The 14,203-nt window shown below is 63.3% G+C and overlaps 2 non-coding genes across 2 annotated transcripts; both read right to left on the bottom strand.

Annotated features, from left to right (window-relative positions):
- Positions 1-5,891: 5,891 nt before the first annotated feature.
- On the bottom strand, positions 5,892-6,010 carry LOC131860519 (5S ribosomal RNA). The gene has a single exon (XR_009359614.1). It is a non-coding gene; the product is annotated as a 5S ribosomal RNA (ribosomal RNA).
- A 7,804-nt stretch (positions 6,011-13,814) lies between these two features.
- LOC131860520 (5S ribosomal RNA) lies at positions 13,815-13,933 on the bottom strand. Its single transcript, XR_009359615.1, has one exon. It is a non-coding gene; the product is annotated as a 5S ribosomal RNA (ribosomal RNA).
- Positions 13,934-14,203: the final 270 nt, after the last annotated feature.

Raw genomic sequence — 14,203 nt, forward strand, 5'->3', positions numbered from 1 at the left:
GCAGCGCATCAAAGGTGCGCAACGCTGGTGCGAACCTGGGAGCGCTCCGATGTGTGCTCCAAGGTGCGGCGTGCACGAAGTCGGAGCCCGGTTTGCCTCGGGTGCGCCCTGGTGGGCACCATGGTGCGCACCAAGGAGCGCTCCGAAGTGTGCTCCAAGGTGCGGCCTGCACGAAGTCGGAGCCCGGTTTGCCCCGGGTGTGCACCTCGGGTGGGCACCTTGGTGCGCATGCCTTGCCTGGGCTGCGCACCAGGGCGGGCTCAAGATGGCACCCGCGTTCCTTTTTTTTCACTATCTTTCAAAACGGAAATTTTAAAATCTCATTTTTTTTTGCCTTTTTCTGGAAATTAGTGAAGGCAGCGCATCAAAGGTGCGCACCTCGCTGCCCACCACGGTGCGCAACGCCGGTGGGCACCCGGGAGTGCTTCGAAGTGTGCTCCAAGGTGCTGCGTGCACGTTGTCGGAGCCCGGTTTGCCCCGGGTGCGCACCTCGCGTGCACCTTCGTCGGGGTGGGCACCTTGGCTTGGTTTGCCCCGGCTGCGCTCCGAAGCGGGGTTATTGGAGCGCCGCCTCTTTTTTTGTCGGAGCGTTTGGTGGGGTTTCTCGCATTGGCTCTTCCGAGGCCCGGTTGCCACCCTGGCGCGCACGAAGTCGGAAGTAGGGTTAATTGCCCGGGTGCGCACCTTTGCCAGGGTGGCACCTTACCTGGGCTGCGCACCAGGGCGGGCTCAAGATGGCACGCGCGTTCCGTTTTTTTCACTATCTTTCAAAACGGAAATTTTAAAATCTCCTTTTTTTTTTGCCTTTTCTGGAAATTAGTGAAGGCAGCGCATCAAAGGTGCGCACCTCGCTGCCCACCTTGGTGTGCTCTGAGGTGCGCACCCGGGAGCGCTACGAAGTGTGCTCCAAGGTGCGGCGTGCACGTTGTCGGAGCCCGGTTTGCCCCGGGTGCGCACCTCGCCTGCACCTTGGCCGGGGTGGGCACCTTGGCTGGGTTTGCCCAGGGTGCGCTCCGAAGCGGGGTTACTGGAGCGCCCCCTCTTTTTTTGTCAGAGAGTTTGGTGGGGTTTCTCGCATTGGCTCTTCCCAGGCCCGGTTGTTGGGTGCGCTCCCACCCTGGCGCGCGCGAAGTTGGAAGTTGGGTTAATTGCCCGGGCGCGCACCTTCGCCAGGGTGGGCACCTTGGTGCGCAAACCTTGGCTGGGCTGCGCACCAGGGCGGGCTCAAGATGGCACCAGCATTCCCTTTTTCTCACTATCTTTCAAAATGGAAATTTTAAAATCTCGTTTTTTTTTTGCCTTTTATGGAAATTAGTGAAGGCATCGCATCAAAGGTGCGCACCTCGCTGCCCACCTTGGTGTGCTCCGAGGTGCCCACCACGGTGCGCAACGCCGGTGCGAACCCGGGAGCGCCCCGATGTGTGCTCCAAGGTGCGGCGTGCACGAAGTCGGACCCCGGTTTGCCCCGGGTGCGCACCTCGCGTGCACCTTGGTGCGCACACCTTGGCTGGGTTGCGCGGCCTGGTGGGCACCATGGTGCGCACCAAGGAGCGCTCCGAAGTGTGCTCCAAGGTGCGGCGTGCACGAAGTCGGAGCCCGGTTTGCCCCGGGTGCGCACCTTCGCCGCGGTGGGCACCATGGCGTGCACGAAGTCGGAGCCCGGTTTGCCCCGGGTGCGCACCTCGCGTGCACCTTCGCCGGGGTGGGCACCTCGGCTGGGTTGCGCGCCCTGGTGCGCACCAAGGAGCGCTCTGAAGTGTGCTCCAAGGTGCGGCGTGCACGAAGTCGGAGCCCGGTTTGCCCCGGGTGTGCACCTCGCGTGCACCTTCGCTGCGGTGGGCACCTTGGCTGGGTTGCGCGCCTTGGTGGGCACCATGCAGTGCACGAAGTCGGAGCCCGGTTTGCCCCGGGCGCGCACCTCCGCCAGGGTGGGCACCTTGGTGCGCACAACTTGCCTGGGCTGCGCACCAGGAAGGGCTCAAGATGGCACCCGCGTTCCGTTTTTTTCACTATCTTTCAGAACGGAAATTTTAAAATATCGTTTTTTTTTGCCTTTTCTGGAAATTAGTGAAGGCAGCGCATCAAAGGTGCGCAACGCTGGTGCGAACCTGGGAGCGCTCCGATGTGTGCTCCAAGGTGCGGCGTGCACGAAGTCGGACCCCGGTTTGCCCCGGGTGCGCACCTCGCGTGCACCTTGGTGCGCACACCTTGGCTGGGTTGCGCGCCCTGGTGGGCACCATGGTGCGCACCAAGGAGCGCTCCGAAGTGTGCTCCAAGGTGCGGCGTGCACGAAGTCGGAGCCCGGTTTGCCCCGGGTGCGCACCTCGCGTGCACCTTCGCCGCGGTGGGCACCATGGCGTGCACGAAGTCGGAGCCCGGTTTGCCCCGGGTGCGCACCTCGCGTGCACCTTCGCCGGGGTGGGCACCTTAGTGTGCAGACCTTGGCTGGGTTGCGCGCCCTGGTGGGCACCATGGTGCGCACCAAGGAGCGCTCCGAAGTGTGCTCCAAGGTGCGGCCTGCACGAAGTCGGAGCCCGGTTTGCCCCGGGTGTGCACCTCGGGTGGGCACCTTGGTGCGCATGCCTTGCCTGGGCTGCGCACCAGGGCGGGCTCAAGATGGCACCCGCGTTCCTTTTTTTTCACTATCTTTCAAAACGGAAATTTTAAAATCTCATTTTTTTTTGCCTTTTTCTGGAAATTAGTGAAGGCAGCGCATCAAAGGTGCGCACCTCGCTGCCCACCACGGTGCGCAACGCCGGTGGGCACCCGGGAGTGCTTCGAAGTGTGCTCCAAGGTGCTGCGTGCACGTTGTCGGAGCCCGGTTTGCCCCGGGTGCGCACCTCGCGTGCACCTTCGTCGGGGTGGGCACCTTGGCTGGGTTTGCCCCGGCTGCGCTCCGAAGCGGGGTTATTGGAGCGCCGCCTCTTTTTTTGTCGGAGCGTTTGGTGGGGTTTCTCGCATTGGCTCTTCCGAGGCCCGGTTGCCACCCTGGCGCGCACGAAGTCGGAAGTAGGGTTAATTGCCCGGGTGCGCACCTTTGCCAGGGTGGGCACCTTACCTGGGCTGCGCACCAGGGCGGGCTCAAGATGGCACGCGCGTTCCGTTTTTTTCACTATCTTTCAAAACGGAAATTTTAAAATCTCCTTTTTTTTTTGCCTTTTCTGGAAATTAGTGAAGGCAGCGCATCAAAGGTGCGCACCTCGCTGCCCACCTTGGTGTGCTCTGAGGTGCGCACCCGGGAGCGCTACGAAGTGTGCTCCAAGGTGCGGCGTGCACGTTGTCGGAGCCCGGTTTGCCCCGGGTGCGCACCTCGCCTGCACCTTGGCCGGGGTGGGCACCTTGGCTGGGTTTGCCCAGGGTGCGCTCCGAAGCGGGGTTACTGGAGCGCCCCCTCTTTTTTTGTCAGAGCGTTTGGTGGGGTTTCTCGCATTGGCTCTTCCCAGGCCCGGTTGTTGGGTGCGCTCCCACCCTGGCGCGCGCGAAGTTGGAAGTTGGGTTAATTGCCCGGGCGCGCACCTTCGCCAGGGTGGGCACCTTGGTGCGCACACCTTGGCTGGGCTGCGCACCAGGGCGGGCTCAAGATGGCACCAGCATTCCCTTTTTCTCACTATCTTTCAAAACGGAAATTTTAAAATCTCGTTTTTTTTTTGCCTTTTATGGAAATTAGTGAAGGCATCGCATCAAAGGTGCGCACCTCGCTGCCCACCTTGGTGTGCTCCGAGGTGCCCACCACGGTGCGCAACGCCGGTGCGAACCCGGGAGCGCCCCGATGTGTGCTCCAAGGTGCGGCGTGCACGAAGTCGGACCCCGGTTTGCCCCGGGTGCGCACCTCGCGTGCACCTTGGTGCGCACACCTTGGCTGGGTTGCGCGGCCTGGTGGGCACCATGGTGCGCACCAAGGAGCGCTCCGAAGTGTGCTCCAAGGTGCGGCGTGCACGAAGTCGGAGCCCGGTTTGCCCCGGGTACGCACCTCGCGTGCACCTTCGCCGGGGTGGGCACCTCGGCTGGGTTGCGCGCCCTGGTGCGCACCAAGGAGCGCTCCGAAGTGTGCTCCAAGGTGCGGCGTGCACGAAGTCGGAGCCCGGTTTGCCCCGGGTGCGCACCTTCGCCGCGGTGCGCACCATGGCGTGCACGAAGTCGGAGCCCGGTTTGCCCCGGGTGCGCACCTCGCGTGCACCTTCGGCGGGGTTGCGCGCCCTGGTGGGCACCATGGTGCGCACCAAGGAGCGCTCCGAAGTGTGCTCCAAGGTGCGGCGTGCACGAAGTCGGAGCCCGGTTTGCCCCGGGTGCGCACCTCGCGTGCACCTTCGGCGGGGTTGCGCGCCCTGGTGGGCACCATGGTGCGCACCAAGGAGCGCTCCGAAGTGTGCTCCAAGGTGCGGCGTGCACGAAGTCGGAGCCCGGTTTGCCCCGGGTGCGCACCTCGCGTGCACCTTCGCCGCGGTGGGCACCATGGCGTGCACGAAGTCGGAGCCCGGTTTGCCCCGGGTGCGCACCTCGCGTGCACCTTCGCCGGGGTGGGCACCTCGGCTGGGTTGCGCGCCCTGGTGCGCACCAAGGAGCGCTCCGAAGTGTGCTCCAAGGTGCGGCGTGCACGAAGTCGGAGCCCGGTTTGCCCCGGGTGCGCACCTCGCGTGCACCTTCGCCAGGGTGGGCACCTCGGTGCGCACACCTTCTCAATGTTTTCTTGCCTTTTCTGGAAATTGGTGAAGGCAGCGCATCAAAGGTGCGCACCTCGGTGTGCTCCGAGGTGCGAACCCGAGAGCGCTCCGAGGTGCCCACGAAGTCGAAAGTCGGGTTAATTGCATTGTTTTCCCCGGGTGCGCTCCGAGGTGCGCAACATCGGCGCGCACCAAGGAGGGCTCCGAAGTGTGCTCCAAGGTGCGCACGATGGCGTGCACCTCTGGTGCGCACGATTCGGAGCTCGGTTTGACCGGGGTGCGCACACCTTGGCTGGGTTGCGCACCTTTTGTGCGCTCCAAGGTGCGCACGAAGTCGGAGCTCGGTTTGCCCCGGGTGCGCACCTTCGCCAGGGTGCGCACCTTGATGCGCACGCCTTGGCTGGGCTGCGCACCTTGGTGGGCGCCATGGTGCGCACCTTTCGTGCGCTCCAAGGTGCGCACGAAGTCGGAGCTCGGTTTGCCCCGGGTGCGCACCTTGGTGGGCGCCATGGTGCACTCCGAGGTGCCCAAGATTGGTGCGCACCAAGGAGCGCTCCGAAGTGCGCTCCAAGGTGCGCGCGAAGTCGAAAGTTGGGTTAATTGTCCGGTTTGCCTCGGGTGCGCACCTTGCGTGCACCTTCGCCAGGGTGGGCGCCTTGGTGCGCACACCTTGGCTGGGCTGCGCACACCTTGGCACCCGCGTTTCCTTCATTTTAAATTTTTTTTTTTTACAATCTCTCAAGTGGGAAATTCTATAATCTCAACTTTTTTTGCCTTTTCAGGAAACTTTTGAATGGAGCGCATCATTGGTGCGCTCCGAAGTGTGCTCCAAAGCTCTCTCCAGCTGCGTGCACCTGCCCCGGCCGCGCACCCGGCCCCGCCCAGCTTCGCTCACCTGTCCCGGGCGTCTGGTGCGGAACCTTAGAGTAAGAAACATCACCGTGCACCTTGGCCAACGTGCGCGACTCGACCGAGCGCGCACTGGCCGAGGTGCACACCGATTTCACCTGGGTGCGCGCGCAGCACCTCGGGCGCACCGGGGTGCGCGCACAACGCCCGGGTTGCACCGTGGCCTGTGTGCTCGGGGCGCCTCGGGTGCGCGCTCGGTGTCGCCCCCGCGCGCGCGGTAGTGCGGGCAGCGCACCCCGGCCCGGCCCGGCCCCGACGAGAACGCAAACGGGCAAAAGGTTTATTCAAATAGCATTGCGACGCCCGGCGAAAAACTAAAAAAGGGTGCAACACCGGGACTTCCCGGGAGGTCACCCATCCCAGTACTACTCCGGCCCAAGCGCGCTTAACTGCGGAGTTCTGATGGGATCCGGTGCACTAACGCTGGTATGATCGCACCCGTTATGAGCTTGTCGCAGTGTGTACTTAGCAAACCGCGACCCACGTGCGAATCCACCCCGGCCACCCACCCCCGTCGAGGTGCACACCCTCCCTCGCGAAGTGCGCCCCGTTCGCCAAGTGTGAGCCCTGCCCGGGTGCGCGCACCTTGCTAGGGCGTCGGGTGTGCACCCGGCCCGGCCTACGTGCGTGCACCTGGAGGGGGCGTCGTGTGCGTGCAGTGTCCCGTCTGCAACGCGGTGCCCACACACCACCTCGGGCGCAACGACCTGCGCTCACATGTGGGCCGAGTGCACCTTGGTGCATGTTCGGGGCGCCTCGGGTGCACGCTCGATCTTGCCCCGGTGCACCAAGGCGCTCGGTTTGCCCCGGGTGCGCACTTGGTGCAAGGTGGGCACCCAAAATAGGGATCAAGCACCAAAACACAAGTTTCGGGATGCAAAATGGGACCCAAGGACCACAAATGCGTTCCAAGACCCATGATGGGTCCACGAGAACAAAAATGTGTTCCGAGACTTAATAAACAAATATTGGGTTTTAGGAGAAGAAACATGCTCTGATGCCCAAAACGAGAATCGACCCCGAAAAGGCCACAGGCCAAAAGTGGGATGCGAGACAAAAAAAAATGGGACCCGAGGACCAAAATTGGGTTCCCAGGTCGAAGACAGGGCAACCGGACAAGAAACGACCTCTAAGGCTCGAAATGAGTCCCGACGACTAAAACTTGACAAGAAGCACCCATCAGGCACCCAACTCGACACCCATGGGATGCCGACCCACCCGGGCTTCCACCTAGCACACCTTGGCACCCACCCACCCTCGCACCCAACCTCGCACCCAACTTAGCACCTTTGAACCCACATTGGCACTCACCCTGACCCTGGCACCTTGGAACCCACATTGGCACTCACCTTGACCCTGGCACCCACCTTTGCACTCACCTTGGGACCCACCCTGGCTCCCACCTCGGCACCCACCCAGACACCCACCTTGGTTCCTTGGCACCCACCTTGGATCCTTGGCACCCACCCCGACACCCACCTTGGCACGCAACTTGGCTACTTGCCACCCACCTTGGCTCCTTGACGCCCACCCCGACAACCACCCCGTGACCTACCCTGGCTAGGGTTGGTGCACACCCACCCTGGTGCCCACCTTGGCACCCACCCTATGACCCACCTTGGCACGCACCTTAGTACCCACCCCGTTACCCACCCTAGGACCCACCCCGTGACCCACCTTGGCCAGGGTGGGTGCCTTGGTGCGCACAACTTGCCTGGGCTGCACACCAGGGCGGGCTCAAGATGGCACCCGCGTTCCGTTTTTTTCACTATCTTTCAAAACGGAAATTTTAAAATCTCATTTTTTTCTTTTTTTTGCCTTTTCTGGAAATTAGTGAAGGCAGCGCATCAAAGGTGCGCAATGCTGGTGCGAACCCGGGAGCGCTCCGATGTGTGCTCCAAGGTGCGGCGTGCACGAAGTCCGAGCCCGGTTTGCCCCGGGTGCGCACCTCGCGTGCACCTTCGCCGGGGTGAGCACCTTGGCTGGGTTGCGCGCCCTGGTGCGTACCAAGGAGCGCTCTGAAGTGTGCTCCAAGGTGCGGCGTGCACGAAGTCGGAGCCCGGTTTGCCCCGGGTGTGCACCTCGGGTGCGCACCTCGCGTGCACCTTCGCTGCGGTGGGCACCTTGGCTGGGTTGCGCGCCTTGGTGGGCACCATGCAGTGCACGAAGTCGGAGCCCGGTTTGCCCCGGGCGCGCACCTCCGCCAGGGTGGGCACCTTGGTGCGCACAACTTGCCTGGGCTGCGCATCAGGAAGGGCTCAAGATGGCACCCGCGTTCCGTTTTTTTCACTATCTTTCAGAACGGAAATTTTAAAATATCGTTTTTTTTTGCCTTTTCTGGAAATTAGTGAAGGCAGCGCATCAAAGGTGCGCAACGCTGGTGCGAACCTGGGAGCGCTCCGATGTGTGCTCCAAGGTGCGGCGTGCACGAAGTCGGAGCCCGGTTTGCCTCGGGTGCGCCCTGGTGGGCACCATGGTGCGCACCAAGGAGCGCTCCGAAGTGTGCTCCAAGGTGCGGCCTGCACGAAGTCGGAGCCCGGTTTGCCCCGGGTGTGCACCTCGGGTGGGCACCTTGGTGCGCATGCCTTGCCTGGGCTGCGCACCAGGGCGGGCTCAAGATGGCACCCGCGTTCCTTTTTTTTCACTATCTTTCAAAACGGAAATTTTAAAATCTCATTTTTTTTTGCCTTTTTCTGGAAATTAGTGAAGGCAGCGCATCAAAGGTGCGCACCTCGCTGCCCACCACGGTGCGCAACGCCGGTGGGCACCCGGGAGTGCTTCGAAGTGTGCTCCAAGGTGCTGCGTGCACGTTGTCGGAGCCCGGTTTGCCCCGGGTGCGCACCTCGCGTGCACCTTCGTCGGGGTGGGCACCTTGGCTTGGTTTGCCCCGGCTGCGCTCCGAAGCGGGGTTATTGGAGCGCCGCCTCTTTTTTTGTCGGAGCGTTTGGTGGGGTTTCTCGCATTGGCTCTTCCGAGGCCCGGTTGCCACCCTGGCGCGCACGAAGTCGGAAGTAGGGTTAATTGCCCGGGTGCGCACCTTTGCCAGGGTGGCACCTTACCTGGGCTGCGCACCAGGGCGGGCTCAAGATGGCACGCGCGTTCCGTTTTTTTCACTATCTTTCAAAACGGAAATTTTAAAATCTCCTTTTTTTTTTGCCTTTTCTGGAAATTAGTGAAGGCAGCGCATCAAAGGTGCGCACCTCGCTGCCCACCTTGGTGTGCTCTGAGGTGCGCACCCGGGAGCGCTACGAAGTGTGCTCCAAGGTGCGGCGTGCACGTTGTCGGAGCCCGGTTTGCCCCGGGTGCGCACCTCGCCTGCACCTTGGCCGGGGTGGGCACCTTGGCTGGGTTTGCCCAGGGTGCGCTCCGAAGCGGGGTTACTGGAGCGCCCCCTCTTTTTTTGTCAGAGAGTTTGGTGGGGTTTCTCGCATTGGCTCTTCCCAGGCCCGGTTGTTGGGTGCGCTCCCACCCTGGCGCGCGCGAAGTTGGAAGTTGGGTTAATTGCCCGGGCGCGCACCTTCGCCAGGGTGGGCACCTTGGTGCGCAAACCTTGGCTGGGCTGCGCACCAGGGCGGGCTCAAGATGGCACCAGCATTCCCTTTTTCTCACTATCTTTCAAAACGGAAATTTTAAAATCTCGTTTTTTTTTTGCCTTTTATGGAAATTAGTGAAGGCATCGCATCAAAGGTGCGCACCTCGCTGCCCACCTTGGTGTGCTCCGAGGTGCCCACCACGGTGCGCAACGCCGGTGCGAACCCGGGAGCGCCCCGATGTGTGCTCCAAGGTGCGGCGTGCACGAAGTCGGACCCCGGTTTGCCCCGGGTGCGCACCTCGCGTGCACCTTGGTGCGCACACCTTGGCTGGGTTGCGCGGCCTGGTGGGCACCATGGTGCGCACCAAGGAGCGCTCCGAAGTGTGCTCCAAGGTGCGGCGTGCACGAAGTCGGAGCCCGGTTTGCCCCGGGTGCGCACCTTCGCCGCGGTGGGCACCATGGCGTGCACGAAGTCGGAGCCCGGTTTGCCCCGGGTGCGCACCTCGCGTGCACCTTCGCCGGGGTGGGCACCTCGGCTGGGTTGCGCGCCCTGGTGCGCACCAAGGAGCGCTCTGAAGTGTGCTCCAAGGTGCGGCGTGCACGAAGTCGGAGCCCGGTTTGCCCCGGGTGTGCACCTCGCTTGCACCTTCGCTGCGGTGGGCACCTTGGCTGGGTTGCGCGCCTTGGTGGGCACCATGCAGTGCACGAAGTCGGAGCCCGGTTTGCCCCGGGCGCGCACCTCCGCCAGGGTGGGCACCTTGGTGCGCACAACTTGCCTGGGCTGCGCACCAGGAAGGGCTCAAGATGGCACCCGCGTTCCGTTTTTTTCACTATCTTTCAGAACGGAAATTTTAAAATATCGTTTTTTTTTGCCTTTTCTGGAAATTAGTGAAGGCAGCGCATCAAAGGTGCGCAACGCTGGTGCGAACCTGGGAGCGCTCCGATGTGTGCTCCAAGGTGCGGCGTGCACGAAGTCGGACCCCGGTTTGCCCCGGGTGCGCACCTCGCGTGCACCTTGGTGCGCACACCTTGGCTGGGTTGCGCGCCCTGGTGGGCACCATGGTGCGCACCAAGGAGCGCTCCGAAGTGTGCTCCAAGGTGCGGCGTGCACGAAGTCGGAGCCCGGTTTGCCCCGGGTGCGCACCTCGCGTGCACCTTCGCCGCGGTGGGCACCATGGCGTGCACGAAGTCGGAGCCCGGTTTGCCCCGGGTGCGCACCTCGCGTGCACCTTCGCCGGGGTGGGCACCTTAGTGTGCAGACCTTGGCTGGGTTGCGCGCCCTGGTGGGCACCATGGTGCGCACCAAGGAGCGCTCCGAAGTGTGCTCCAAGGTGCGGCCTGCACGAAGTCGGAGCCCGGTTTGCCCCGGGTGTGCACCTCGGGTGGGCACCTTGGTGCGCATGCCTTGCCTGGGCTGCGCACCAGGGCGGGCTCAAGATGGCACCCGCGTTCCTTTTTTTTCACTATCTTTCAAAACGGAAATTTTAAAATCTCATTTTTTTTTGCCTTTTTCTGGAAATTAGTGAAGGCAGCGCATCAAAGGTGCGCACCTCGCTGCCCACCACGGTGCGCAACGCCGGTGGGCACCCGGGAGTGCTTCGAAGTGTGCTCCAAGGTGCTGCGTGCACGTTGTCGGAGCCCGGTTTGCCCCGGGTGCGCACCTCGCGTGCACCTTCGTCGGGGTGGGCACCTTGGCTGGGTTTGCCCCGGCTGCGCTCCGAAGCGGGGTTATTGGAGCGCCGCCTCTTTTTTTGTCGGAGCGTTTGGTGGGGTTTCTCGCATTGGCTCTTCCGAGGCCCGGTTGCCACCCTGGCGCGCACGAAGTCGGAAGTAGGGTTAATTGCCCGGGTGCGCACCTTTGCCAGGGTGGGCACCTTACCTGGGCTGCGCACCAGGGCGGGCTCAAGATGGCACGCGCGTTCCGTTTTTTTCACTATCTTTCAAAACGGAAATTTTAAAATCTCCTTTTTTTTTTGCCTTTTCTGGAAATTAGTGAAGGCAGCGCATCAAAGGTGCGCACCTCGCTGCCCACCTTGGTGTGCTCTGAGGTGCGCACCCGGGAGCGCTACGAAGTGTGCTCCAAGGTGCGGCGTGCACGTTGTCGGAGCCCGGTTTGCCCCGGGTGCGCACCTCGCCTGCACCTTGGCCGGGGTGGGCACCTTGGCTGGGTTTGCCCAGGGTGCGCTCCGAAGCGGGGTTACTGGAGCGCCCCCTCTTTTTTTGTCAGAGCGTTTGGTGGGGTTTCTCGCATTGGCTCTTCCCAGGCCCGGTTGTTGGGTGCGCTCCCACCCTGGCGCGCGCGAAGTTGGAAGTTGGGTTAATTGCCCGGGCGCGCACCTTCGCCAGGGTGGGCACCTTGGTGCGCACACCTTGGCTGGGCTGCGCACCAGGGCGGGCTCAAGATGGCACCAGCATTCCCTTTTTCTCACTATCTTTCAAAACGGAAATTTTAAAATCTCGTTTTTTTTTTGCCTTTTATGGAAATTAGTGAAGGCATCGCATCAAAGGTGCGCACCTCGCTGCCCACCTTGGTGTGCTCCGAGGTGCCCACCACGGTGCGCAACGCCGGTGCGAACCCGGGAGCGCCCCGATGTGTGCTCCAAGGTGCGGCGTGCACGAAGTCGGACCCCGGTTTGCCCCGGGTGCGCACCTCGCGTGCACCTTGGTGCGCACACCTTGGCTGGGTTGCGCGGCCTGGTGGGCACCATGGTGCGCACCAAGGAGCGCTCCGAAGTGTGCTCCAAGGTGCGGCGTGCACGAAGTCGGAGCCCGGTTTGCCCCGGGTACGCACCTCGCGTGCACCTTCGCCGGGGTGGGCACCTCGGCTGGGTTGCGCGCCCTGGTGCGCACCAAGGAGCGCTCCGAAGTGTGCTCCAAGGTGCGGCGTGCACGAAGTCGGAGCCCGGTTTGCCCCGGGTGCGCACCTTCGCCGCGGTGCGCACCATGGCGTGCACGAAGTCGGAGCCCGGTTTGCCCCGGGTGCGCACCTCGCGTGCACCTTCGGCGGGGTTGCGCGCCCTGGTGGGCACCATGGTGCGCACCAAGGAGCGCTCCGAAGTGTGCTCCAAGGTGCGGCGTGCACGAAGTCGGAGCCCGGTTTGCCCCGGGTGCGCACCTCGCGTGCACCTTCGGCGGGGTTGCGCGCCCTGGTGGGCACCATGGTGCGCACCAGTGTGCTCCAAGGTGCGGCGTGCACGAAGTCGGAGCCCGGTTTGCCCCGGGTGCGCACCTCGCGTGCACCTTCGCCGCGGTGGGCACCATGGCGTGCACGAAGTCGGAGCCCGGTTTGCCCCGGGTGCGCACCTCGCGTGCACCCCTCGCGTGCACCTTCGCCGGGGTGGGCACCTCGGCTGGGTTGCGCGCCCTGGTGCGCACCAAGGAGCGCTCCGAAGTGTGCTCCAAGGTGCGGCGTGCACGAAGTCGGAGCCCGGTTTGCCCCGGGTGCGCACCTCGCGTGCACCTTCGCCAGGGTGGGCACCTCGGTGCGCACACCTTCTCAATGTTTTCTTGCCTTTTCTGGAAATTGGTGAAGGCAGCGCATCAAAGGTGCGCACCTCGGTGTGCTCCGAGGTGCGAACCCGAGAGCGCTCCGAGGTGCCCACGAAGTCGAAAGTCGGGTTAATTGCATTGTTTTCCCCGGGTGCGCTCCGAGGTGCGCAACATCGGCGCGCACCAAGGAGGGCTCCGAAGTGTGCTCCAAGGTGCGCACGATGGCGTGCACCTCTGGTGCGCACGATTCGGAGCTCGGTTTGACCGGGGTGCGCACACCTTGGCTGGGTTGCGCACCTTTTGTGCGCTCCAAGGTGCGCACGAAGTCGGAGCTCGGTTTGCCCCGGGTGCGCACCTTCGCCAGGGTGCGCACCTTGATGCGCACGCCTTGGCTGGGCTGCGCACCTTGGTGGGCGCCATGGTGCGCACCTTTCGTGCGCTCCAAGGTGCGCACGAAGTCGGAGCTCGGTTTGCCCCGGGTGCGCACCTTGGTGGGCGCCATGGTGCACTCCGAGGTGCCCAAGATTGGTGCGCACCAAGGAGCGCTCCGAAGTGCGCTCCAAGGTGCGCGCGAAGTCGAAAGTTGGGTTAATTGTCCGGTTTGCCTCGGGTGCGCACCTTGCGTGCACCTTCGCCAGGGTGGGCGCCTTGGTGCGCACACCTTGGCTGGGCTGCGCACACCTTGGCACCCGCGTTTCCTTCATTTTAAATTTTTTTTTTTTACAATCTCTCAAGTGGGAAATTCTATAATCTCAACTTTTTTTGCCTTTTCAGGAAACTTTTGAATGGAGCGCATCATTGGTGCGCTCCGAAGTGTGCTCCAAAGCTCTCTCCAGCTGCGTGCACCTGCCCCGGCCGCGCACCCGGCCCCGCCCAGCTTCGCTCACCTGTCCCGGGCGTCTGGTGCGGAACCTTAGAGTAAGAAACATCACCGTGCACCTTGGCCAACGTGCGCGACTCGACCGAGCGCGCACTGGCCGAGGTGCACACCGATTTCACCTGGGTGCGCGCGCAGCACCTCGGGCGCACCGGGGTGCGCGCACAACGCCCGGGTTGCACCGTGGCCTGTGTGCTCGGGGCGCCTCGGGTGCGCGCTCGGTGTCGCCCCCCGCGCGCGCGGTAGTGCGGGCAGCGCACCCCGGCCCGGCCCGGCCCCGACGAGAACGCAAACGGGCAAAAGGTTTATTCAAATAGCATTGCGACGCCCGGCGAAAAACTAAAAAAGGGTGCAACACCGGGACTTCCCGGGAGGTCACCCATCCCAGTACTACTCCGGCCCAAGCGCGCTTAACTGCGGAGTTCTGATGGGATCCGGTGCACTAACGCTGGTATGATCGCACCCGTTATGAGCTTGTCGCAGTGTGTACTTAGCAAACCGCGACCCACGTGCGAATCCACCCCGGCCACCCACCCCCGTCGAGGTGCACACCCTCCCTCGCGAAGTGCGCCCCGTTCGCCAAGTGTGAGCCCTGCCCGGGTGCGCGCACCTTGCTAGGGCGTCGGGTGTGCACCCGGCCCGGCCTACGTGCGTGCACCTGGAGGGGGCGTCGTGTGCGTGCAGTGTCCCGTCTGCAACGCGGTGCCCACACACCACCTCGGGCGCAACGACCTG

This window comes from Cryptomeria japonica, unplaced genomic scaffold (assembly GCF_030272615.1).
Source record: "Cryptomeria japonica unplaced genomic scaffold, Sugi_1.0 HiC_scaffold_15, whole genome shotgun sequence".
In the NCBI taxonomy this organism is placed as follows: Eukaryota; Viridiplantae; Streptophyta; class Pinopsida; order Cupressales; family Cupressaceae; genus Cryptomeria; species Cryptomeria japonica.